Source organism: Ovis canadensis, chromosome 2 (assembly GCF_042477335.2).
Source record: "Ovis canadensis isolate MfBH-ARS-UI-01 breed Bighorn chromosome 2, ARS-UI_OviCan_v2, whole genome shotgun sequence".
Lineage (NCBI taxonomy): Eukaryota > Metazoa > Chordata > Mammalia > Artiodactyla > Bovidae > Ovis > Ovis canadensis.
In genome coordinates this window covers 24384473-24407335 of record NC_091246.1, presented here as the reverse complement: position 1 = coordinate 24407335, position 22863 = coordinate 24384473, and the positions used below count along the sequence as shown (strand labels likewise).

General features: G+C 48.2%; 1 protein-coding gene across 3 annotated transcripts in view; it reads left to right on the top strand.

The window, feature by feature from the left end:
• The first annotated feature begins 6980 nt into the window (after positions 1-6980).
• The window catches only part of SEMA4D (semaphorin 4D), a 126700-nt gene continuing 110817 nt past the window's right edge, over positions 6981-22863 (top strand). For 2 of the 3 annotated variants that reach the window (XM_069573881.1, XM_069573879.1), the window contains exon 1: positions 6981-7299. The gene's annotated coding sequence lies outside the window, so the exon portion shown is untranslated. The remainder of the gene's footprint in view (positions 7300-22863) is intronic. The other variant, XM_069573880.1, reaches the window with a different exon arrangement.

The following is a 22863-nucleotide window of genomic DNA, read 5'->3' as shown; positions in this document are numbered from 1 at the left end:
AATTTAAAAGCATATTCTGAAAAGAGGTCAAGAGTTCACAAAGCTCTAGACGCTCCAAATGAAGATCAAACTAAAAAGAAACACACTGAGAAACAATAGTAGCAAACCCTGGTGCAGCAGTGATTGAGAGCCTTGCAAGGTGGCATCACAGTGGGAGGAGACACCCTGTTCTGCCCAGAGGTGTGGGTGGGGGATAGGGTTGAAGAAACGATGCTCCAGCTGACAACTCTTGACAGGCCTTTAAAGTGCCAGCTCAAGCAGCTGGTGGCGGAAGTGGCCTTTGGGGGTCAGGAAGGCATTGCTGTTGCAGGTCAATTGAGGACACCAGCTCTGGTTAAGCTTAATGGTCAGCCAGGGCAGCAGGCCAGCATCCTGTTCAGCGTCCCCAATTTCCACTCTCCCTGGTTCCAACTGGGGTAGTGCTCAGTGGCTTTCACCAGCTCTGCTCTCAGGAATAAAATAAGACAAAAGAAGCCTTGATAAACCACCCTTTTCATTTAGCAACAGGGAAAATGCTGGGGAAGGGTGTGCATGAGGGCTAGATTACACCCCTTAACCAGAGTAAGTTAGTACTCAGTGCTCTGACAGCTAAAATAGTACTCAGGGCACAGAACAATGAGGACAGCTCCAAGGCCTTCATTTATATGTTGCTGCTGGAAAGCAGCTTTCAAGAGAAGAGCCCTCCATTTCCTGTGGGGGCCCCCAGGACAGCAGTGGGGCAGGAGGGTACTGGGGGCTCCCGACCATTCCCTCCACAGATGAAAAGGGTGTTCTGGTGACAAGGGTCCTGGTGGAGGCACTATGAGGACCTTTCATCTTAAGGAGGCTGCAAGAAAGTGGGCCTTCTCTAGAATGGGGAAAGGAACCGTGAGGTGTAGGGTGACAGTCATGCCATCAGCAGTCACAGCAACCAACAGTGGAGGCCTGTTCCCATGCATCCCAGAAGCACTCTTCCATCACATTCAAAAGGTGGGAATGCAAGTTGGTAACAGCCACTGTGAAAACCAGCATGGAGGTGTCGCAGGGGGAAGTCAATTCTGACTCCATGTTGAAACGGTTTCTTTGACTTGCTTTCTGTTGCTTTTGTTATTATAATTACACATAATGGCCTGCCTCAGAGAATCCTACCCCTCTGCCGGACTATTAAAGTGCCTTTGTTCAGAACCCTGTCCACCTGCAGATGGCAGGAAGGAAAAAAACTAACACATCACTCTGCCTGAGGCTTGCCATTCTAGGAGATATTTGCAAGATTAATGGCATTTTTTTAAACTGTGTTTCCTCATCTCCCCCCATCTCTAATCTGTAAAAGAACCTGACATCCAGACCCCAACCAGATGGTTATTTTCAGACATTAGTCTGCCATCTTCTTGGTCAGCTGGCTTTATGAATAAAGTCATATTCCTTGCCTCAACACTTCATCCCTTTGATTCACTGGCCTCTCATATAGCGAGCAGAGTGAGCTTGGACTCAGTAACAGAGGTTCCTCAGGAAATTAAAAATAGAATTACCATATGATCCAGCAATCCCACTCCTGGGCATATATCCAGAGAAAAGCAGAATCCAAAAGGATACATATGCTCCAGTATTAACTGCAGCACTATTCACAATAGCGAAGACATGGAAACAACCTAAAGGTCCATTGACAGAAAAATGATAAAGAAAATGTGGAGCATACATACAGTGGAATATTACTCAGCCATAAAAAGAACTAAATAATGCCATTTGCAGCCACATGGATACAACTAAAGAATATCATACTAAGTCAGAAAGACAAATACCATGTGTTATCACTCATATGTGCAATCTAAAAGATGACTCAAATAGAAACAGACTCATCGACATAGAGGACAGACTTGCAGTTGCCAAAGGGTGGGGGGTGGGGGAGAGATGGAGTGGGAGGCTGGAGCTAGCAGATGTAAGCTTTTATACATAGAACGGATAAACAATAAGGTCTCACTGTACACACAGGGAATTATATTCAATATCCTATGATAAATCATAATGGAAAAGAATATATAAAACAACGTATATATATGTGCATGTGTGTGTGCGTGTGTGCAAAATGAAATCACTTTGCTATACAGCAGAAATTAGCACAACATTGTAAATCAACTGCACTTCAATTAAAAAAAATAGTTCAGATATGTGAGGGGATAAAGGGACATTAAAGTTTAAGAGAAGTTATTTCTTGGTGGTAAAACCAAAAATGTAAACAAATAAATAAATAAACTCTGGTGTAAAACAAAAGACATTTTCCCAGACCTGGGTCAGAGGCTCCCCAGACATTATCATCTCAGCCCCCAGGACTCATTTCTCCAGGGGCCACTGCCCTTTATTTTGCCAGCCCATGTACTAACCCCTTGCTCTCAGGCTTGGGCTTTGGGGCTACACTCTTGGCTTTAGGAAAAATACACAGGGCCAGCTCTTCCAGGAAACTTTTCCTCCCTTGTTCAAATACTCCGTATTCGGACAGTTTTAAAAACTGCTTTCAGCCAACACGTGTAAGTTCCTTTGAGAATGGAGGAGCAGAGTGGGTATCCCTCCTCACACCCGTGGCGCCAAGGTGGAAGCCCAATGTAGTGGTGCCACATAAGCTGACACCTTGAGCTTCTTTTCATATGGGATTGAAATATCTAGGCATTCACCGTGCTCATCCACATGGAGATAAACCAACGTTCCGACTAGCCAGGCAGAGACTTCACAAAATGTGACCTAAGTATTCAAACATTTGGTATTGTGGGGGAAGCTGGAAAACAAATTGGTGGACAGAATGTCTTTGATGTGTATCAAGTGGGTCAAGGTGACACAAGATTATCATCCCTGTGCACAGGGTTCCTTCGGTTATCCTTCTGTACAAGTTTAAAATGTCCCATGTGCGTGTGTGTGTGCTAAGTTGTTTCAGTCCTGTCAGGCTCTTTACGACCCCATGGACTGTAGCCGGTGAGGCTCCTCTGTTCATGGGATTCTCCAGGTAAGAATACTGGAGTGAGTTGCCATGCCTTCCTCTAGGGGATCTCCCCAACCCAGGGATCAAACACGTATCTCCCATAGCTCCTGCAATGCAGGCAATTCTTCACTGCCAAGCCACTGGGGAGGCCAGTCAGTTCAGTTGCTCAGTAGTGTCTGACTCTTTGCGACTGCAGCATGCCAGGCTTCCCTGTCCATCACCAACTCCCAGAGCTTACTCAAACTCATGTCCATTGAGTCAGTGATGCCACCCAACCATCTCATCCTCTGTCGTCCCCTTCTCCTCCTGCCTTCAATCTTTCCCAGCATCAGTGTCTTTTCAAATGGGTCACTTCTTCCCATCAGGTGGACAAAGTATTGGAGCTTCAACTGCAGCATCAGTCATTCCAATGAATATTCAGGATTGATTTCCTTTAGGATTGACTGGTTGGATCTCCTTGCAGTCCTAAGGGACTCTCAAGAGTTTTCTCCAACACCGCAGATCAAAAGCATCAGTTCTTCGGAGCTTAGTTTTCTTTACGGTTCAACTCTCACATTCATACACGGCTACTGGGAAGACTGTAGCTTTGACTATATGGACCTTTGTTGGTAAAGTAATGTTTCTGCTTTTTAATATGCTGTCTAGGTTGGTCATAGTTTTTCTTCCAAGGAACAAATGTCTTTTAATTTCATGGCTGCAGTCACCATCTGCAGTGATTTTGGAGCCCAAGAAAATAAAGTCCGTCACTGTTTCCATTGTTTCCCCATCTATTTGCCATGAAGTGATGGGATTGGATGCCATGATTTTAGTTTTTTGAATGCTGAGTTTTAAGCCAGCTTTTTCACTCTCCTCTTTCACCTTCATCAAGAGGCTCTTTAGTTCCTCTTTGCTTTCTTCCATAAGGGTGGTAACATCTGGATATCTGAGGTTATTGATATTTCTCTGGGCAATCTTTATTTCAGCTTGTGCTTCATTCAGTCTGGCATTTCATATGATGTACTCTGCATATAAGTGAAATTAACAAAGTGACAATATACAGCCTTGATATACTCCTTTTCCAATTTGGAACCAGTCTACTACTGTTCCATGTCGGATTCTAACTTTTGCTTCTTGACCTGCATACACGTTTCTCAGGAGGCAGGTAAGGTGGTTTGGTATTCCAATCTCTTGAAGAATTTTCCACAATTTCTTGTGATTCACCCAGTGAAAGGCTATAGCATAGTCAATGAAGCAGAAGTAGATGTTTCTCTGGAATTCTCTTTTTTTTTCTATGATCCAATGGATGTTGGCAATTTGATCTCTGGTTCCTCTGACTTTTTCTAAATCTAGCTTGAGCATCTGGAAGTTCTTGGTTCACGTACTGTTGAAGACTAGATTGGAGAATTTGGAGCATTACTTTGCTAGTGTGTGAGATGAGTGCAATTGTGCGGTAGTCTGAACATTCTTTGGCATGGCCTTTCTTTGCGACTGGAATGAAAACAGACCTTTTCCAGTGCTGTGGCCACTGCTGAGTTTTCCAAATTTGCTGGCATATTGAGTACAGCACTGTCACAGCATCATCTTCTAGGATTTGAAATAGCTCAGTTGGAATTCCATTACTTCCACTAGCTTTGTTCGTAGTGATGAAATGTCTCATAATTGAAGACAAAACATTGACAAAAATAAAAAGGCAAACTGAGTTACTTTGTGTGGACCCAGATGAGTCCCTCCTGGGTGCTGGGTGGTGGGAAAATGCTGTCATCTCATTGGATCCTCCCTTATCTCCTTTATACAAATGAGGAAACACACTAACAGAAGCTTATGATTGATTGTTGAAGGTGCTGAAGCTGGAAGCATTGACTCTGGGTCAGGCATATGATCAGTTTCTTTGCCAAGCCACCCTCCACTCTGCAGACAAAGTAAACAGGGGTGCAGCAACCTTATTAAAGACAATGTGGAATGATCTAATGGCTGGAAAAGGTTCCAGGGGTCATCCCTACTGCAGGCCCCCTCCAGCAATTTCCTGCAGTGGCCCCAGAACCTGTCTAGACACTGGCCTTGTAGGACATGGTCCTCCGGGGTGGCCGGCTCCTCTGGCAGGCAGGTCTGCCAGAAAGCATTCACAAGTGGGAGGAAATCGACTCTCTAGTCTAATTTCCACCCATCTGTCCTCGTTCTGCCCTTCATAACCCCACAGGGTAATCCTTCTTCCCAGACAGTTTTGCAAATATTTGGATTCCGCTGTCTTGTGCTCTGCACACTGATCTTCCAGACTGAAGGTTCCACGTGTGTCAACTACCGTCCCATGGCCTGCTGGTGGCTGTCCTTAGATCCCAAGCAAGGGAACTGTATTCTAGACGTGTCAGACTAGTAAAGAACACAAGACAGCCCCCCTGCCCCTGTATTTGCAATACTTGCTTTTATCCATCTTAAGAATGGGTTCCTTCTTGGGGCCTGGGATGCTGTTAAAACATCTCTTCCCATCAGGTTTTAATACAAATAGGATGCGGGAACACAGATTCACAGACTTCTTCCACAGGAGGAGAGCTTGGAAGGTACACCTCCCCTGTGTCTTTCTCGTAAAAATCTCCAGCTATGAATGTGGGGCACGTGGTGCTGGTGGCCTTACCTGAGATTCTCTCCTCCATGCTCTGCAATCCTTAGAGAGGGTGAGACAGGGCTCACAAGGTCACCTGGAAGCATCAGAGCCAAGACTCAAACTGGAGCCTATCAGATTCCAGGTCATGTTTCCCCCCTACAGAGGGAGAGGGGGTAAACTTCACCCTTTGCACTAGCTTCGCCATCTTAGTTTTGCTGGCACAGTGTTGGCACACTGGCACTAAGGTGTGCCTATGGCAGCCTCAGCATGGAAAGAGAGGAGGCCCCTGAAGAGAGTGAGGCTCTCAGTCCTGTTATTGATCATTTAGGAATGGCTTCATTTTAAAACTCTCACTCTGGTTACCAGCAGCTCCTGGGCATCAGGAAAGTGACCTCAGATGAGCTGGGAGGGTTCCTGCAGCCTGGGGTCTACAGCCAAGACTGGAGGCAGAGCACCATGACTCTTAACCAGCTAGTTCGTGGCTCAATCATGTTTGACTCTCTGCGACCCCATGAAGTATAGCCTGACAGGCTCCTCTGTCCCTGGGATTCTCCAGGCAAGAATACTGGAGTGGGTAGCCATTCCCTTCTCCAAGGATCTTTTCCACCCAGGGATCAAACCTGGATCTCCCACATTGCAGGCAGATGCTTTACCGTCTGAGCTACCAGAGAAGCCCTGACTCCTACACTACACCCAAGGAAAGCCTGGCTGGTTCGTTGGGAACTGCATTCCTTTCTCCGGACAGCGTCCCTCAGCAGGCCTAGTGGCCAGATCAACCACCTTCTCAGGCCTGTCGCTTCTTCCTCCAGGGCCAGAGGATTTGGAGCAGTCTTCGGAGGGCACCTAGTTCTCAAACCTGTGGGTTAGTGTAAACGTGTGTCACCAGGGATGATCAAATGGTGAACACTTAACAAAGAGTTGGCATGGGGGCAAACAGAAGGGGTGCAGCAAAACCTGGATTGGTACCTACCCACCTCACCCTGGGGAAGTGGCAGAAAGGCTTGGTTTGAAATGTTCTTATCCAAATTAGATTTGCTTAGAAGCAAAGGAGCAAGCGTCCTCAGAGCCCACATGCTTTTTCCACCCATTGGGCAGGTCAGGTCCCCAGTAGAACAGCATCTGGGAGTTCGCAAAACCTTGGAGATTTGGAGGAGGGTGGAGGCTCGAGAGGGTGAGGTCAGGTCAGGCTCCCAGAAGGGGCAATGCTCCATTAGCAGGTGGTGAGGAGGGGGTAACTGCACAGGTCATCAGAACGTGTGTTGGACCCAGCAGAGGCCTGGCCAGGGCAGAGGTTAGCCTTTGGCGGCTTGGGGGTTAGGGGGAAAGGTGGAAGGTGGGGAAGGAAGAGGTCAGAGGGAAAGAGTGGAGATGGAAGGTGGCAGGGGTGGGTGGAGATGGAGGGAGTGGAGGAGTGCAGGAAGGTGAAGAAAGGGGAGGAAAAAGGGGAGGGACGGAGCGGGTAGGGGATGAGAAGTAGGGCGGGGAGCCGGCCGGCGAGGAGGAGGAGGCAGGAGAAGAGGGGGAAGGGAAGCGAGAGGAGGCGGGAAGGGGAGGAGGGGAGCGGAGGAGGGGCCTGAGCGCAGCCCCGCGCCCTCCCTCCCGCGCCGGCCTCCGCGCCCTCCCTCGTCGCAGCATCCCCGAGTCGCCTGGCCGCGCCGCCCCTCCGCGCCGGGCCTCCGAGCCGGTCGCCTCCGCCTCTGCCGCCGCCATTCCTGCGCCCGCGCTCGCCTGGCCCGGCACCGCGGGGCCGCGCGGCCAGGACACGCCGCGCCAGGTAAGGGCTGGCGGGTAGAGGGCGGGCGCGGGCGGTGCAGGTGCGCGGGGGCGGCGAGACCCTCCCCCAATCGGCCGCCGGAGCCTCCGCTCCGAAGCCCCCTGACTCCTCCCGGGACCCCCGGGGCCTCCCCGGAGCCCCCTTCCCGGAGCTCCATGACTTCTCCCCAGACCCTTGAGTCCCGTCCCAGGACCCCCCCCCCCCCCCAGGACCCCTCCCCTCCTTGGCTGCCTCCCTGTCCCGGCGCGCAGGTGGCTCGGCAACGCTCGGGGCTCGGGCGCGCGGCAGACCCTGGCCCGGGGCGGAGGCGGTGTGTTCTGCCTGACCCGGGGCTCCTGTCGGCTCGGCCCCCGCCCCACTCCGGCCATTCAGGCCTGGCCCGGCCCCGCGGCTTCTATTTCTGTCGGCGGGGCCGCGGCCCCCGGGGCGCTAGACCCCGAGCCGCGCACTCAGACAGGTGGGGCAGGTCGGGGCCCTGGCAGTGAGTGTTGCAGGCCTCGGCTTCCTTTTGGGTTTTGGCTGCGTGATTCTAGAATAGCCAAGGAGAATCAGCAGCCTTAGCTCAGGGCTGCACCTGTTGCAGCCGGCTGGTGAACTGCAGGAGGCTGAATCCACTGGGGTTTTGCCAGTGCAGACGGTGGAAAGGAGGGTTGGGTCGTGGTGGTCCCCTTCGTTTTATTTCATTTAGTATCGGAGATGGGGTTGTGTGGGCGTCTGGAGGTGGGCAGTTCACCAAAAACGAGGCCTGTGGTCTAGGGCAAGGGTCCCCGATTTCTGGAGCGCGTTTGCTATGCAAAGTTGTTCAGCTTTTGATTTGAAAACCACCGCTTATGTTAAGCACATCCAGGACCTGGGGACTGTGGCCAAGTGGCTGGCCCCCCCATTCTGAGTCTGTTCAGATCCACTAGGCGCCACCGAGCGGAAGTTTCCTTTCCAAGGGTGAAGTGACATCGGTAGCCTGTCAGCTCATACCTGCCCCAGGCCTGGGGCCTGCCTTCTGGCTGCCTGGGTGCTGTATTTTGGGAATGTTTACTGTGTCCCAGAAACAGGCTGCCTCAGTCAGTGCTGGGGCCAGGATTCTGGCCGAGATAATGCCACGATTGTCACTTGAACCGTTGGTGTCTGTGCACATCGTCTGCAAGAATAAAGAAGAATAAAACAGACCTGCTCGGAGTACTCCAGGCAACCAGTCCTACCAGGGGGAAAGTCTGCAGGGATGAGGGGATGGTGAAGGGATTCACTGGGGCATTTCTGGGGACAAAGACTCTCCCCGCCAAGAGGCTAGACCTTCAGATTGCAAAGGGAAAAAAAAAGTTTGTATTATGAACAGCGGGTAAACCAAATAAAGAAAGAAAAATTGCTGACACTGAGAGGCAACCCAGCCCTGGTCTACTCTTGAGCCATGTTATAGGACCATGAGCTGGCATTCGAGATGTACTGGCTCTCTATGATTGCTGGAAAATGCAGCGTTACCCCTGTGCTGGTAACTGGGGTGCTCGGACAGCCTTCTTTGGGGTCCTGGCAGATGGTGCATCCACCTCAGCTCAGGAGTGGGGTGCAGGGCCACGCCGCACAGCTGTCCAGTGGGTCTGGGGGCAGGGAGATGACCATAATGACATCATTCACTCGTGACCCAGTCCCTGTGGGTTAGCCGAGGCAGGTTTCATCTCAAGCGGCTTCCCCCCTCACCAGGCAGGGATGTCTAGGCCAGTCTCGGGAGCGCACACTAATGGCTGGCTCTGAGTGAGGGGGGAGGACCATCCGCTGGTGCCAGCACATAGCGAAATCAATAATGTGTTGCAGAGATCAATGGTTTTTTCATTGGTCCTCTGTGCTTCCAAAGAGAACCTGCCTCTCCCACACTGAGCATGGACAGTTTCAGGCCTCCCACCCCTCCCTCTGGGTTCTGTTTCTGGTGTGTGTGGGGGAAATGGGTGTGGCCAGGAGCCTCTTCCTGATCCCTTGTGTGGTGAGCCTGGGGCTCCTGGATTGGCAAATGGGCCCCGGGTCCCCTCCCACCACCAGGCGTCCCCTTTAGGCCCCTGCTGTTGCATAAGTGTATTGGTTTCCCGATTGTTCCTTAATTCACAGCGACCGTCCCCTCATGCTAACAGTTTGTTCAAAAGAACTGAGAAGGTGATATGGCAAGTAGTGTGTCCCAGTGCCCCGGTGCCCCCGGCCCCCATCCCCAGTCTCTTCTGGGAGTGATAACAGTGACCAAGTTAACCATCCAGGCCTGCAGGGGGGCCATGGGGTGAAGCTGGCCATGTAAAAATACACAAATGAATTTGCCATCAACTGACTGTCGAGGGTGGCTGCAGGAAGAAAGACTGCTGTCCTTTGTGGGGCTTGGCAGGTCTAGTCTCCCCTGCTCCACCTGTGCCTCTGGGGCTCTTGGCCATTCAGGGATGTCTCCGGACGTCACCCGAGAGTGGGCCGGTCGGGCAGGCTTCTCTGCACTGGAGACTCAGTGAGCATTGCAGCCTGCCTGCTGTCAAAAGGTGATGGAGAGAAGTGCAGATTTATTGCTGCTGCTGCTACTGCTGCTGCTAAGTCGCTTCAGTTGTATCCGACTCTGTGCGACCCCATAGACGGCAGCCCACCAGGCTCCCCCGTCCCTGGGATTCTCCAGGCAAGAACACTGGAGTGGGTTGCCATTTCCTTCTCCAATGCATGAAAGTGAAAAGTGAAAGTGAATTCTCTCAGTCGTATCCGACTCTTTGCGACCCCATGGACTGCAGCCCACCAGCCTCCTCCGTCCATGGAATTTTCCAGGCAAGAGTACTGGAGTGGGGTGCCATTGCCTTCTCCAAGAGATTTATTAGGAGGAAATATCTGCTGATTCAGTCAAGTGGAGATAGCACGTGAGTGGGCCTTGCCTGGAGCTGGGCTGGCATTGTTCAGTGCACCAATTAAGGTGATCTTTGGGATAAGCAAATTGGCTCATCACAACTCCTTGGAGTGGCTCACTTTCAGTTGCCTGTCCCTTCCTGAGTGCGTGGTCATTTACCTGGCGGTATTGTACCTGGACCAGGCATCATAGCAGCCCAGGAGTCGTTCCCCCATAGCTGCCTTCCAGCATGCCCTGTGATCCGCCAGTAGGACTGGGTCCTTTATTTGGTCTAAAAGTCTCAGCTGCTCTCTATGAAAGTAGAGACTTCACCCCTTCCCCAGGTCACTTCTATGTATCACTCGGGACTGCAGCTTTGAACGAAGTGCAGTTAACCAGCATTTGAGCCAAAAATCATTCCTTTAAAAAATGATGGTGTTGAAAGAGATAGTTGGGTGTTTGTTGAGTGAACAATGATTTTAAAAGATAATTATATTCCTTAACAACGGTATTGTGGTTATGTTCACACAGTCTTTACCCTTTAGCTGTAGATGCTGGAGTGATCTGCAGAGGAAGCGAGAGCTGTTTTAGATTAGCATGGGTGGGGGATGGGTTGGGTGATGGAGGGAGCGGCATTGACCACTGTTGAATGGTTATTAGCTCTGGGTGATGGTACCTGAGGGTTTGTTAGTCTCCTCAGTCTTTATCTTTAGTCTTTAAAAGTCTTATCATAAAATAGTTAATGATCTAAGAATTCCATTTCCCCCTCTCAAATGCCATAGGATCCTTCACTTCATGGAATTGTTGAGGTTTACTTTAAAAGCAGTGCTGATGAGTTAAGTGAAAACATTGCTCTTTAGTGTAGACTGCATAGAGTGATCCTATTTACACATGTATAGGTAATAAAGTGTAGAAGCATCTGGAATGACACACGCTGTGTGTCAAGCAGACGATGATAGAGCACCCTTGGTGGATGAGGAGGGCAGGTGCTGCTCCAGACTCTAGGGACACAGCTCCGAGCAAGAGTGGCTGTCCAGCTGATGACTGGGATGGGAGGGAAGGATATATGTGTGCATGTGAGTTGTGTGTGCTTGGGTGTTGGCAGAGGGTTGAGAAGGGTGTGGAAGGAAGGAGGAAGGGGAATCTATCCTTTTAATCCCTCACCTATTTCCATGTAGTTTGTTTCTTTTACAGTGGGATTGTTTTTGTAATGATAAAATGTATTTGTAAGAAGGGATCGCCATTAGGGAATGTGCTTAGTTGCTCAGTCCTGTCGGATTCTTTGCGACCCCATGGCCTGTGGCCCACCAGGCTCCTCTGTCCATGAGAATTCTCCAGGCAAGAACACTGGAGTGGGTTGCCATGCCCTCCTTCAGGGGATCTTCCCAACCCAGGGATTGAACCCAGGTCTGCGTTGCAGGTGGATCCTTTAGCATCTGAGCCACCAGGGAAGCCCGTAGGGAATAGAATAACCTGGGTTTTTTGCAATACTTATTTATTTAGCTGCATGGGCCCTTAGCTGTGGTACTTGGGACCTTCGATCTTCATTGTGGCGTGCAGGTTCTTTAGTTTCGGCATGTGGAATCTAGTTCCCTGACTGGGATTGTACAGGCCCCGCCTGCATTGGGAGTTCAGAGTCTTAGCCACTGGACCAGCATGGAAGTCTCTAGAATAGCCTGTTCTAAACATTAAATTTCTAAATCTAAATTTATTCGAAATGGATTTGACATGTTACTACACAACATGATAACATGATGTGGCTTCAGTGAGGCAGTCAATGAATCCACAGCCATTGTTGCTCAGAGTCTGTGCTCTGTGGATCATGAAAAAGAGACACCAGTACCCTGACCTGAGCAATAGGGATGAGACCCAGACCCTGAAAATTTAACGGCAATGCCATTCCTCAGTTTGGGCAGTAAGCTGAGGTACCATGCTGGCCCTGAGCCATGGGATGGGGAAGACCCTTAGCTCAGACCCACCACGGTCCTGGTTTAAGTGGAAAGCACATTTCCTTCCATGGGACTTGACCCAGCAACAAAAGCAGTGACAGTCCAGAGCCTTCTTGGGTGGATTTCCACTGCGAGTTGGATGACCTGCCACTGTGGGGCTGTTCCATTCATCTTGAGCAGTTGCTGTTTTTTCATTTAGTAGAGGATATGTTAAGTAACTTTCCTCTACAGCAGCAGCAACAACAAAACCCATAAAAATGCTAAGTCCACAGAGTAAAAAAGTACAAGTTGCCTGGAATCCTCAGGGCTTCCCGCCCCCTCCATTTTCCTGTCCTATTACAAGAAATTTGAGTTGCTTAAGTACCAGAATGTAATGGGCTTTGATCTAGCATCTGGGTGTTGTTTGGCTCTGAAGCATGTTTTTGATTTTGTTTGCAAGGACACTATGTTCTGGGAGGCCTACTCTGAATAAGGGCCTCAGCTGGACCCCACTTTGTTCTCACCATGTGTTTGGGAGTTTTGTTTGTTGTTGTTGTTGTTTACTAGTATTTTCCATGTTTGTGGGGAGGCCACAGCCGGGCCCTCAGTGAGGCGGCTGTGCTCTGAGTCTGGGGTCTCGTCTGCATGGCCCTGAGCTGCTTGCTGTCAGAACAGACTGTAGGCGCACAGCTCATTTTTCTATTGAGATCAGATGTGTTCTCTGCATCTCAGTCCTTTCCAGAGGCCTTAGGGATCCTGTCTGAATAGAGCTGTGCCATCCAGGCATTTGGGGCACCCAGGAGGTCTGTGTCCTTTGTAGGTGAGGTCCCGTCATTCCTCTTTTTTGAGGCAAAGAAATTAGGTACTCAGGTGGCGCTAGTGGTAAAGAACCCACCTGCCAATGCAGGAGACATAAGAGATGCAGGTTCGATCCCTGAGTTGGGAAGATGCTCTGGGGGAGGGCATGGCATCCCACTCCAGTATTCTTGCCTGGAGAATCCCATGAACAGAGGAGCCTGGCAGGCTGTAGTCCATAGGGTCGCACAGAGCTGGACACTACTGAAGCAACTTAGCAAAGCCCCTTTCACCTCCACTTCATGAAGGCTCACCACTTCCTCCAGCAAATGTTTACTGAGCTCCAGTTACGGCAAGAAACCAAGAGATAGAAGGCCCTGCCAACTTGGCACTTACGGTTAAGTAATGGGTGCTGGAAGGCTAAGGAGAGGAAGTAAATCCAAATGTAATGCATTGGGGCCATAGTGCCATGGAGAAAGCCAGTGTGGGGCCCAGGTGCTCACAGTTTGGGAATGTTTGAGATTCAAAACCAGGTGGCTGATGGGCTGATGGAGGAGGTGAGGAGTGACTAGGGGGATGTCATAGCACGCTTTAGCAAGGCCAGAGGGCAGATGTGGCTGGAGCAGAGGAGCAGCCCTGTGCAGGTGGTGGGTCTGGCTGGATTCTGGTGTGTTCTGAAGATGGAGCCAATGGGATGGTTGGCTCAATAGAGGAGTCCAAGGTGACCCTGAGATTCTTGGCTCAGGCAGCCTGAGGGACGGAGTGGGCATCACCTTGAGATGGGGTCTCTATGGGCAGAGCAGCTTCAGGGATTTGGGAGGGTGGTACCTACGACCTCCGCTGCTATCCACGTGGAGGTGGTAACGGGCTTGTTGGGCAAGCGAGGCTGGAGTTGGAGGGAGTGGCCTGAGTCCGATATGGGTCTGGCTGTTGCCAGCACAAAGGTGATATTTTTAAAGCTGAGTAGGCACAAGATGGCAAAGGAGTTGAATGGATGGAGGAGAGGAGAGGTCCAAGGTCGAGGAACCAAGAAGGAGTGTCATCAGGGCAGGAAAGAGCCAGAGGGGTCTGGGGCATCCAGGGCCACAGGAAGAGTGTGCATGGAGAGAAAGTGCTGTCTGGCCGAGGGAGCCAGCTAGGTGAGGAATGAGAATTATCCTTGGAGAATTGACCTTAGAAACATGGAGGTTGTCAGTGTCCTGACAAGAGGGGTGGGAGTGTTGGGCCAAGAGAAGGTGGGAAGTGGAGCTCAGGACATCAGGAGTTGGTAATGTTTTCGAGAATTTTTCTGGGAAAGGGGGCTGAGAGATGGGGGAGTTGCTGATGGGCATAAGGGGTTGTGTTTCAGGTTTTGGTCCTGATGGGAAAGATGGAGTAGGGGGAAGAGTGAAGGAAGTGGGGTGGGGGCCTTGCCCATGTCCTCCAGTGGGGGAGGAGGGGACAGATGAGCGGCCACTGTTCCCCCGCAAGCAAACCGTCATTAGCCTCTTAGGTGCGCCACTCCTCTGGTTGGCCCTGGAGTCCTCAGACAGGGGAAGGGGTCGGGATGGCAGAAAATGGTTATGGAAGCTTGTGGCAGTGGAACCTCTGAGCATGGCCGTGGGTGCCCAGGGGATAATGAAGCACTCTTGGGTGGTGAGCATAGGAAGTCTGGAGAGCTGAGTTTGCCAGGCTCCCTGGCAGGAGTGGATGCCCTTCTGGCTGAGAGGACGTCTGTGTGACAGGAGAAGGGTGAAGGGGGCCTGGTCTGCTGGCCTGATGGGCCTGGCCAGAGACCGAGGCTGAAAGTGGGGCCGTGTCCTTGCAGCCAGGATGTGAGCATTTCCCTGTTGATGTTGGCCTGGCATCCCTACACACAGGGCCCGGTCACTAGCGAGGGCTTGCGTGTGATCGATTAACACTGCCTTGATTCCGCATCCACTGAGCGCCACGTGAATGAGGGGGAGAGCCTGTCTCCAGGCGTGGTCCCTGTGCCCCCAGCATGTGTTTCCAGACCCTGCTGCAGATGCAGGCTTTCACCTCCAACCCCAGGACCCCTGAACCAGCTCTGTGGTAAAGAATCGGCCTGCAAGGCGGGAGACCCGGGTTCGATCTCTGGTTCAGAAAGATCCCTTGGAAAAGGGAATTGGAACCCACTCCAGTATGCTTGCCTGAAGAATTCCATGGACAGGGTAGCCTGGCGGGCTAATGTCAGTGGGGTCGCACAGAGTTGGACATGACTGAGTGACGAACACTTTCACTTCCAAGGTTGGGCTAAGCACAGCCTTTGGTTGGGAGGTGTACCCTGAGGGGCAGACGGGAGAGCTTCTCTCTGGATGCCCATTAGACTTAGGGTGCTTGCCTGTAGAAACAGTGTTTCGTTAACCAGTTGTATTGAGGTATAATTTACATACAATAAAAGGTTACTGTTCAGTGAATTTTGACAAAGGTATACAGTTATGCAGGCTTCCTTTGTAGCTTAGATAGTAAAGAATCCATCTGCAATGCAGGAGACCTAGATTCAGCTTCTGGGTGGGAAAGATTCACTGGAGAAGGGAATGGCAAACCACTCCAGTATTTTTGCCTGAAGAATCCCATGGGCAGACAATGGGTTTGCGAAGAGTCAGACTCAACTGAGTGACTTTCACTTTCACTTCCTAGCTTGGGCCAAGCAGGGCTTGCCTTTGGGGGTAGTGCATCCTGGAGGGCAAACAGGAGGGGAGAGGCAGGGCCAGTGGGCCCACTCTGGAACCACATTAGACTTGGGATGTTCACCTGTAGAAACAATGTTTCTTTAACCAGTTTAACTGAGGTATAATTACATACAATAAAAGGCACTGTTCAGTGAGTATTGACTAAGGTATCCAGTTATGCAGCTGCTACCATGATGTGATGGAGGCCAACAGTGGATGAACTCTGCAGGTGAGGTGCACCTCGCGCATTCACGCACCTACTGTCCCTGGCTGCTGTCTGGCTGCTGTAGCAGTTGAGCAGTTGCAACAGAGATTGTTTAGCCTATGAACTGTCCCCAAACTCCCTGTTGCCTCTTTGCACTCAACCCTCCACCCAGGCAATCGCTGAGCTGTCGAGATTAGACTATTAGATTTGTTTCTTGAAGAGTTTCAGAATGGAAGCAGGTATTGACGATTTCTTGTCTTCTTTCCCTTGGCACATCTTTGAGATTCTTGGGTTTTGCTGTGTGTTGTACTTTATGTCTTTTATTGCTGAACCCTGTTTTGTCACGTGGGTGTGCCATGATTTATTGATTTATTCACCTGCCGGTGGATGTTTGGATTGCTTCCTGTTCGAGATTATTATGAATAAAAGTGCCGCAAGCTACAGTGCAACACAAAAGGAAGAACAACCAGTTAAAACATGAACGAAGATATCTCCAGAAAAGACAGACAAATGACAAATAAGCACATGGAAAGATGCTCAACATCATTAGTCAGTAGGGAAGTGCAAGACCAAACCGCAGTGAGATACTATTTCCCTCTTACCAGAATGACTTTTATTTAAAAAAAAAAAAAAAAGGAAAACAGTAAGTGTTGGTGAGCATATGGAAAAGGTGTACGTTTCATACGTTACTTTGAGAATGTAAAATGGTGTAGCAATTTGGAAAATAATTTAGGGATTCTTCCAAAAATTAAACGCAGAAATGTCATGTGACCCAGCAGTCCGACTCATGGGTAAATACACAAAAGAATTGAAAATAGATGTTCCAACAAAAACTTGTCCACAACTGTTCATAGCAGCGCTAATTCACAATTTGGGAAACAACTCAAATGCCTATCAGTGGATGAATGAATAAGTAAATATGGTCCATCCAGGCAATGGAATATTACTTAGCCATTAAAGAAATGAAGTACTGACATGTGCTCCAACATGGATGACCCTTAAAAACATTTTGCTAAGTAAAAATAGTCAGACACAAAAGTGCATTGTATGATTCCATTTATACGAAATGTCTGGAATAGGCAGATCTATTGAGATGAAACAAAGCAAGCTGGTGCTTGCCAGGGCTTGGGGAAGGGGAGAATGGGAGTGACTGCTTAATATGTATGGGGTTTCCTTTGGAGGTGATGAAAATGACTTGGAACTAGAGAGTGGTGATGGTTACATATGCTTTAAAATGGTTTAAATGGTAAATTTTATGTTATATGTATTTTACGGCTATAAAAAAAGGATGTAAAAAATGCTGTATTCATTTGTATGCACATCTGAGAGTGGACATGCGTTTTCATTTTTCTTGAGTAACTACTTACCCAGTAGAATTGTGAGGCTGTGTGGTAAGTGTATCTTTAACTTTATAAGAAACTGGCAAACTGTTTTCCAACGTGGTTGTATCGTTTTACATCCCTCCTGCTAATGTGGGAGCAGGTATTTCACATCCTTGCCAACACTTGTGGTCGTCAGTCTTTTTAAATTTAGTTACTCTAGTGGGAGTTGTGCTCTACCATAGATGTTCTAGTTGAGTATCTTTTCCTGTATTTATTAGCTCTTTTAGGTTTTTGTTAAAATCTTCTGCTGACTTTTTAGTTGGGCTATTTATCTCCTATATTTGAGTTTTTAAGCATTCTTTATGTATTCTGGATTCAGTTTCTTTGTTAGATATTTGTATTGCAAATATTTTTTTCTCTGTGGCTTACCTTTCTATTTGATTAATGATATCACTCAAAGGGCAGACATTTTTAGTTTTAAGTCCATTTATATCAATTGTCTTTAGCTAGTGGTTTGTGCTTTTTGTGTCCTGTTTAAGAAACTTTGTCTCACCGATCATCATAAAGATTTTCTTCTGTTTTCTTCTGAAGGCATTATGTCTTAGCTTTTATCTACTATCTGTTTTGAGTTGCCTTTTAACTGGAAACAGTTTAGGATTGAGGTTTATTGTTTTGAGTGCGTATACCTGGTTGATCCCGCATGTTTGAAGAGTAATTGAGAATCTGTGTGGCTTTGTTTCAGGACTCAGTTCCAGTCCATTTTGGCTTATTCACCATTGGCCTGAAAACTACCCTGTCTTCATGACTGTTGTTTTACAGTAATTCTTGAAGTCGTGTAGTGAACCTTCCAGTTGTGGTTCATTTTCAAAACTATGTTATCTAGTCTAGATCCTTTGCATTTCCATATAAGCTTAGAATCAGCTTGCCAGTTTCTAAAAAAAAAAAACGCCTGCTTGAATTTTGACTGGGATTGCATTAACTCCTTAGGTCAACTTGAGGGATATTGGCATTTTTACAATATTGAGTCTCAGCCAGTGGTCATGGACTGTCTCTCCATCTGTGTCCACCTTCCTTCATTTCTCTTAGCAGTGATTTGTAGTAGTCAGTATAGGTCTTATATGTGTTTTATCACATTTATTCGTGAGTATTTGTGATTTTAAATGTTACAAATGGGTTTTAACATTTTTAATTTTCCAATTTATTTCTATTGTTGGAATATTGTATGGTTGGATGGCATCACCGACTCGATGGACATGAGTTCGAGCAAGTTCCGGGAGCTGGTGAGGGACAGGGAAGCCCGACTTGCTGCAGTCCAAGGAGTTGCCGAGTCACGCATGACTGAGTGACTCAACTGAACAGAACTGTTACTGTATAGAAATGCTGTTGATTTTTATATTGTTTATTTATCTTGTGACCTTTCTAAATTCACTTACTTGTTTCAGTAGCTTTTTTGTAGTCCTTTAAGATTTTTACACGAAGATAATCCTGACAGTTATAAATAGGAACCATTTTACTTCTGTCTTTTCAGTTTAAATGCTTTTTATTTCTTTTTCTTCCTGTATTCCATTGTCTAGGATGTTCAGTGCAGTGTTTAACAGAAATGGTGACGATGGATACTCAGCTGTTCCCAATCTTAGGAAGAAGGAACTTAGTATCTTTTCATTGAATATGATATTAGGTGAAGATTTTATGTAAATGCATTTTTTGAGGTTGAGGGAATTTTCTAGTTTGCATAGAGTTTTTATCGTTAGTGGATGTTCAATTTTGTTGTATGCTTTTTCTGTATCTGTTGAGATGATCATATGGTTTTTCCTCTTTTTTGTGATAAATATGGTGAATTACAGTAGGTGATTTTTGAATGTTAGACAATATTTCATGCCTGGCACAAACCCCAGTTGGTCATGATATTATTATCTCATTTTGGTATTACTAGATTCAATTTGCTACAGTTTTGTTAAGAATATTTAGAACTATATTGATGAGGGATATTGTAATCTTTTCTTGTAATCTTTCTGTCTGGTTTCTGTATCAGGGTAATGTTGGCCTCACACAATAATTTGGGAAGTGTTTCCTCTTTATTTATTATTGAGAGTTTGTGTAGGACTGGCATTGTTTCTTCCTTAAACATTTAACAGGATTTATTAGTTAAGCTGTCCTGGATTTCCTTTATGAATTCGGTTCATTGACATAGAGCTATGAAGACTTTCTGTTTCTTCTTGAGTCAGTCCTGGTGATCTGTGTGTTTCAAGGAATCTGCCCATTTCACTTAAGTTGTCAAAGTTGGTGGCATAAGGTTGTTTATAATATTCCCCTATTATTATTTTAATACCTTGGGATTTGCATGGTTTTCCCTTTTTCATTTCTGAGCCTGGGATTCTTGAAAAAATGAAGCAGAACAAAACCCCATGCCTGTCCCCACACCCGCCCAGTTACAACAGAATCTCCTGGGATGGGAGGGAGGGTGTGGATGTGTGGTTTTGACAGCTGTTCAGGTAATTCTTGTGCAGCCAGAATTGAGAGCCTTTGACGCAGAGGAAGGAGGGATAATCTTTACTTACTGGTGGTCTGGGCAGGCCTCCCAGAAGGGGGGAGAAGGAGGATCTGAAAGAGCGGAGAAGGACACAAGGCCCTTGTGTCAACACAGGGTCTGTATGGAGAACACGAGGCCAGTGGCCTTGATGGGGCTTTGAGTCTGGTGTGGACCCTGGGCGGACCTGCAGGTATGGAGGGCATTCTGTACATGCCAGATTTTGGAGCCAGTGAAAAATAGGAAGGAAAGCAGCTGACCAGGAGACAAGGAATGCCAGGCCACATAGCATAGACTTCCTTCTCTGCAGGGTTGTTGTTTGTTTTAAAGTGAGATTTACTGAGGGATGATTTGCATTCAATCCTTAAGGAAATCAACCCTGAATATTCATTGGAAGGACTGATGCTGAAGCTGAAGCGCCAATACTTTGGCCACGTGATGAGAACAGGAAAAGACTTTGATGCAGGGAAAGATTGAGGGCAGGAGGACAGAGGATGAGATGATTGGATGGCATCCCTGACTCAATGGACATGAGTTTGAACAAACTCTAGGAGATGGTGAAGGACAGGGAAGCCTAGAGTGCCGCAGTCCTCATGGTTGCAAAGAGTTGGACACTACTGAGTGACTGAACAACGGGGACAATTTGCGTTCAGCAAAATGCACCCATTTTCATGTCCTGTTCTATGAGTTTTGAAACATAGTCATGTAACAATCACCAGATCAAAATACAGAAAATCCTGTAACTCCATAGATTTCCTTGTGTCCTTCCGGAGTCAGATCCTTCCCCACCCCACCTACTCCCAGCACCCACGAATCTGTTTTCCATCCTTTAAGGCTTCTCCAGGATGATGTATAAGCGGAGTCACACACTGTACAGCCTCTGGGTCCAGCTTCTTTCACTCTGCCTAATTTTGCAGGGGTTTGAGCAGTAACTGATATGATCAGAATCACGGTGAGTGCTGACTCTGATACCTGATTTATGAATCAGAAAGATGAGGATGAAGACAGGGAGGCCGTTACGGGAAAGAGTGACATAGCGATATTCATGGTGATCTCATTGTCAGGGACCTGCCGCCAGCCGTCTATCCCTGTCTCGTGGTGTTCTAACCACAGCCTATCAGGTTGGGAGAGTCCTTCTGTCTTTTACAGCTGAGGATGTTGAAAACGGAGTAACCAAGAAATGGTGGACCCAGGATGTGAACACGGGGCTGTGGCTTGAAGCCTACAGGGAGGGGTACTTGCCAGACACAGTATCTGATGCACACACTGAGGGGTGCCCATTGGTTGAGATATTTAAAAAATGTTAAGGATACCTGTACCCTCAGCCATTGCAGTTCATTGTCTGGAAATTTATGCCGAGGACTCATGGTTGCGAAGAAGCGTTTATTAGAAAGGGTGTCAGGTGTTGATAAACAGAAAACCCAGATACCAGCTGAAAGCCACTGACAGATGGTCAGAGATGAGGAGATACAGTTAGGCTAGCCAACCTCTAAAAATAATAGTATAAAATATGACTAATTTGATGTATCACATCAAGTACTAGGAACTATTCCTAAACTGGGACGTACAGTGAGGACCCATAATTTGTCTAGAAAGCATTAGGCAGACTGTGTCCAGAAGGGAGGGTCACATAGTTCATTGATGATGTGGTTTTTGTTTTCTCCTGGGTGCTTGTCTGCATGACTCCAGTTTTCTGCAGCAATAAAGGAAAAATGGAAAAAACACAACTGTAGATCACACGCGCACACACGCACGTCATATGCCTTGAGAGTCTGACACACTTTTCATAGACCTGTTATACCTGCCTTGTTTAAAAAGCGGGTGGGAGTTCTTTCTGTTGCTCTTTTAAATGGGAAACATACGCTGGCCTGTCCAGAGTGAGAGGAGCTGCTTGAGTGAGAGTGTGTGGCCACCATGAGCCCTGCACTGGGGGTGGGCCCACTGCCCTCCTCCGTGCCCGGCTCCAGCAAGAGCCTGCTCTGATGGGCGGCCCGGGTTTGACCGAGAGTCAGCCTTGTGTCGTGTGTGTGTGTGGCCTCAGCAAGGCCTGACCATTCATGAGTGGGGTCAGCAGCAGCTGGGAGCTATGGGATTACAAAATGAGGTGACAAGTGAAATATCCCTTCTTGGTTATCTTTGAACTGGGATGCTGATAGATTTCAGTGTCATACTTAAAACTAAGCTTCAGAGAGGTTTCAGTACTTATCTAATGTTGCTGAAAACATTTTATTAGAATATTAAAACTTAATGGCTGCTTTCGGACCCTGAGGGCAGCTCACAGTAAGACACGCATTTATCTGTAAGGCAGTGAACCTGCTTATGTGTGTGTACATATGCATGCACACACGTTTATGTATACATACACACACCCGCACTTAAAATCAAAGTTTCTCAGAAGAGCACTCACCCCTAACCACATATGATACTCTCTGGTATTTTGTTCAGTTGCATCTTGTTAAAAACTGTGTTTGCACCCCCCAGATTGAAAAATACCGAACCCCATTTTGTCATCTGGCCTTCTGTGTGACTGCATGAACATTTTAAACTTTCGGTGTTAAGCAAACATGTGAGGACTTTGTATTGTCATTTTATTTTCCACATCAACTACTGGCTGTGGTGGCCTCTTCTTTGGTTTCTCTGAGTCTGGCGCTGAGCACAGGTTGGAGCCTGGAGCAGAGGGGTGCCCCCCCCAGCTGCCCATCCCCAGTTGCCTGGGGAATGCATGCTCAAAGGCCTCACATGGCAGGGGGAGGGGAGAGCCAGGAAACTGGGTCAAAGCAGAGCCCCTGAGCCTCGGAAGTGGATCACTGGCGGGTCTTTGAAACCTGAGGGACTAGCTTGGGTTTCAAATGTAGGCTCCCTTGGGCCTCCCTGGAGGCATGGCCCCCCTCCTTTATGTTTATATGCTCTCCCGCTTAGTGGACAGGACCACCAACAGAGCAAGGCTTGGTTTTCCCTGGCAACCCAGGAGGGGATGGGAACACGATTTTTAAAGTAGATGCTGAGGGCCTGGAGAGCAGGCCCTGGGAGACGCAGGTCCCCACGGGTCTGCAGTGATGGCTCTGTGGCCTCCTGAGCTGGTGGACGCAGACTTTGCATCCTGGGACGAGAACACCACTTACAGTGAGTGGAAAGGGCAGACATCCGCTTCGAAAACAAATGAGACCCGGAACACACACACAGTCTCCTCTCTTCCTGGGAGAGGACGCAGCATGTGCACACACCAGCTCTTTCCGAAGGCCCAGACTTCTGCTAAGATGTTCTGTGTCAGGACTATTTTCAGGC